The following is a 4,751-nucleotide window of genomic DNA, read 5'->3' as shown; positions in this document are numbered from 1 at the left end:
GTCTGTCTCATCCATGGCCCTCTCTAGAATCCAGACTTGTCAGACCTGTATGTTCCCAAATACTAATTACTAACTGCTTAGCTTCAAAGAAGCAGACCAGATATGTTGCATTCAGGGTAGAAAGGCCTTAGTTTATGACCTGTATGTTTGTCTGTAAAGTTAGTTTCAATCATATTTTCCAGGTCACTGGTGACCCTCTCTAATCTAGATAATATTGATTGGCACATGATTCTTTGCAGGGCTGATTTACGATGGCTTGGTGGGGTAAAAATGTTTCCCATCAAGCCTTACCAACCAACCATTCCATCATGACGGAAAGAAAGAACCAACTTCCTAACTTAAAGTTGTTTTTGACCTCCACCACTCACTGTGTGCTCACACACACACACACACACACACACACCAATGTAATTTAAATTTTTTTCTAGGGGCCTGATCTAGCCTCTGAGGGCAATTAAATACATATGGTGCACATACCTACATGCAGGCAAAAACACTCAATCACATTAAATACAATAAATAAATCTAAGAGCCGGGCGGTGGGAGCACACGCCTTTAACCCCAGCGCTTGGGAGGCAGAGACAGGTGGATTTCTGAGTTCAAGGCCAGCCTGGTCTACAGAGTGAGCTTCAGGACAGCCAGGGCTACACAGAAAAACCCTGTCTTGAAAAAAACCAAAGCAACAACAAAATAAATAAATAAATAAATAAATAAATAAATAAATAAATCTAAGCGATGAAAAGGGAGAGGGAAGGAGGATGTCTTCCTCTGACCTCTGCATGTGCGAGCACCAAGACACGTACACACAAACACACACGCACACGAATAAGAAGCAAGCTGGTGGCTGTATCATTATGGTGCACACCAACAGAGCTGTGTTCACGTGGGACTGATGGGATGAACAGATGTCATGTAGTTTAAAAAGAAAATGGCTGTCCCTACAGGGTCCCCTCCCCCACGGGTCCTGAGGCTGAGCCTAATCCTCCATAATTCCCCTGCCTTTCTGCTGAGGGCTGGACTGTTGTCCTAAGAGGATTGGAGCATTTACTAAATTAGTCCCGTCCAGGGACACAGGAAACAGAATGCTTGGGGTGGAAGGGGGACACAATAAGAGGGACAGACAGCTACAGGGGTGAGGACAGAAATGGAAAGAAAGGAAGGGAGCCAGTCAGAGAGTACAGAAGACCAAACACATATCTGTAATCCCAGCAGATGGGAGTCAGATCACTATGAGTTCAAGGCCAACCATACCTACGTTGCAAGACCTTGTCTTTAAAAGAAGGGGGGTGAGGTGGGGAGATGGCTCAGTGGTTAAGAGAATTGGTTGCTGTTCCAGACAACCCAAGTTTGATTCCCAGTATGCACATACCCACTTATACTCCTCTGTAACTGTAACTCCAGTCCCTTTGCTGGTCTCCAAAGGCACTGCCTTCACATGGTACACAGTCATATATGCAGGCAAAAGCACCCATACACATAAATATTTTTTTTTAATGGAAGGGATTGTGCATCCCAAGATGGGACCAATGAGAAGTTCTACCAGATGTGGAGCAGAAACTGAAGGAAAGGCCACCCAGAGACTGCCCTACTTGGGGATTCATCCTATAAACAGTCGCCAAACCCCAACACTACTATGGACGACAAGAAGTGTATACCAAAAGGAGCATGCCATGGTTGTCTCCAGAGGGGCCCTGCCAGAGCCTTACACATACAGAGGCAGATGCTAGCAGCCAACCATTGGACTGGGCGTGCCATTAGAGGAGCTGAAGGGGTTTACAGCCCCATGGGAAGAACAATAATTTTGGCCATCCAGACGCCCCAGGACTCCTAGGGACTAAACCATCAACCAAGGGGGTACATATGGTTCCAGGCAAAAATGTGGCAGAGGAAAGCCTTGTTGGGCATCAATGGGAAGAGTGGTCCTTGGTCAGGTGAAAGGTCAAAAGATGCCCCAACAAAGGGAAATCCAGGGGTGGAGGTGGGAGTGAGTCTTGTGGAGGGGCATATATGTTGAGGCAGGGGGGAGGGAAGAGGGGCTGGGGGTCTTTGGAGAGGGGGGGGAATCGGGAAAGGTTTTACCATTGGCAATGTAAATGAAGATGATAGTCAATAAATATAAATAAATAAATAAATAAATAAATAAATAAATAAATAAATAAATAATAGAAGTTCTACTGGATGTAGGACATAGTGGATGAACTGACTGCTGATCCCTTGCAGTTTCCTCACCTATAACACTGTCTATCAGGGGCATTACTGTGATGATGCGTACAGTTAAGACTGACATATTCCTTTCGTTGTACAGGGAACTGAACCTAGGGCCTCCAACATTCTAGACAAGTACTGTATCACTGAACCACACCCCCAACCCCTCACTGGGGGATTCTAGGCAGGGGCTCTACCACTGAGACACACCCCCAGCCCCTCACTGGGGATTCTAGACAAGTGCTGTTTCCTGACCTACACTGATAGCCTCTTTTTTTTTTTTTTTTTTTTTTTTTTTTTTTGGTTTTTCGAGACAGGGTTTCTCTGTGTAGCCCTGGCTGTCCTGGAACTCACTCTGTAGACCAGGCTGGCCTCGAACTCAGAAATCCACCTGCCTCTGCCTCCCAGAGTGCTGGGATTACAGGTGTGCACCACCACTGCCCGGCAGTAGCCTCTCTTAAAACGTGTCTGTGATTAAGTTTCCTAGGCAGATCTTAAACTTGAGATCCTCCTCCTCAGCTCCCAAGCGCTGAGATCCCAGGCCTTGTCTACCTGCCCTGGTCCTGTGTTCCTCCTTAGCTGACTTTTAGAAGACATGGAGAAAAGCATTGCCAAACGGAAAATATCCAGGAGCACAGTATGGGCAGAAAGGGCAAAGCAAATCTTAATTTCTTTCTACCTAACCAAGTTTGCCCCCCACCCCAGGTCACACAGAAACAAAGAGGAAAAAAAACACCCAGATTTAAATGGGATCCAACATTTTTAATGAGTTTCACTCTGGGCAGCCAGGGAAGGGAGGCCTGAGAGGCTAGTAAGTGGGAAAGGAGAGAACAGAGATGCTAACATTAAACGAGGGGAACTCCTGACCCTGTCATTCTGTGTCCATTTGCCATCAACCTTGTGGCTTGGAAAGTAGTGTTTCCAGGGGTGGGGAGTGCAACAGGGTTTTATATAGTCCAGGCTAGCCTCAAACTTGCGTTGTAGCCTAGAATGACCTTGAACTCAGAGTCCTGCCTCTACCTCCCTCGTGTTGAGATCACAAGCTTGGGCCACCACTCCTGGCTTATGAGATACTGTCCATGGGCTGGAGAGGTGGCTCAGCAGTTAAGAGCATTGGCTGCTCTTCCAGAAGTTCTAAGTTCAATTTCCAGCAACCATATGGTGACTCACAGCCATCTGTAATGAGATCCAATGCCCTTTCCTGGTGTGTCTGGAGATAGCTAATGTGTACTCATATAAATAAAATAAATCTTTTTTTAAAAAAAGAATATTGGATGTACTGGCTGGTTTTGTGTCATCTTGACACAAGCTGGAGTTATCACAAAGAAAGGAGCTTCAGTTGAGAAAATGCCTCCATGAGATCCAGCTATGGGACATTTTCTCAATTACTGATCAAGAGGGGAGGGCTCCTTGTGGGTGGTGCCATCCCTAGGCTGGTAGTCTTGTAGTCTTGTGTTCTATTAAAAAAAAAAAAAAAAAAGCTAAACAAGCCAGGGGAAGCAAGCCAATAAGAAACATCCCTCCATGGCCTCTGCATCAGCTCCTGCTTCCTGACCTGCTTGAGTTCTAGTACTACCTTCCTTTGGTGATGAACAGCAACGTAAAAAGTGTAAGTTAAATGAATCCTTTCCTCCCTAACTTGCTTCTTGATCATGATGTTTGTGCAGGAATAGAAACCCTAAGACATTGGACATACTCTATGGATGTCTAAAAAAACCTTTACCCAGGTGTGCCCATAAATAGGACTTCCAGCCTCTTGAGATTCAACTCCTATAGGCATCTGGAAGACTTCATCACTTGTCTGATCCCAGGAACCTCTGACTGGGGCACCTTGGGCTCTAGAACATTCTATTTATCTTTCAAGTCCTCTCCAATATTCACATCAAGATTCTTTTGCAGCCACAGCATCCCAGCTCAGTTTGGTGGTCATGCCTGTAACATACAGACAGACACACAAATCATATATACATTTATATCATATATATACATGTTCAAATGAACAATCTCCTAAACCTGATGTTTATTAACTTTAACTGGATAAGTTTTCCAAATGAGTTTAAAGGTCGCACTTTGTAGTCCAGGCTGGCCTCAAGTGCCCAGCAATCCTCCTGCCTCAGCTTCTTCCATGCTGGGATTATGAACATTGAGTCACCACCTGGCTTAGGGCACTGGGAGTTCTAAGCCAAACATTCTCCAAGTCACTTGCAAGACAGATTTCCTTTCTCTCCACAGCGAGTTCTCAGCACCTTTACTGAAGACTGGGGGAAAGCATCAGATACGCACATCAGTCATGACATCTACTGATTGCTGCTGCGCTGTCTTGAGAGAGGAAGGAGCGTCTTTCATTGCTTGGGGTGGGCTGTCAAGGGGCTAAACTCTCTAATGGAGCTGAGGGTGGACTGCACCTGAGGCCGGGCTGTTCACAGCCTTTGGCAGGATTGCTACTTGCTGTTGCTTGCTGAGGGCTACCCTGGAATCTAAGCTGGAAGAGACAGCTGGAGTCCGGAGAGGGCGATTCCGCTGGAAGGGGGAATATAAAGCCTCTT

The sequence above is a fragment of the Apodemus sylvaticus genome, chromosome 1 (assembly GCF_947179515.1).
Source record: "Apodemus sylvaticus chromosome 1, mApoSyl1.1, whole genome shotgun sequence".
Classification (NCBI taxonomy): Eukaryota; Metazoa; Chordata; class Mammalia; order Rodentia; family Muridae; genus Apodemus; species Apodemus sylvaticus.
Note: the sequence above shows the minus strand (reverse complement) of the source record.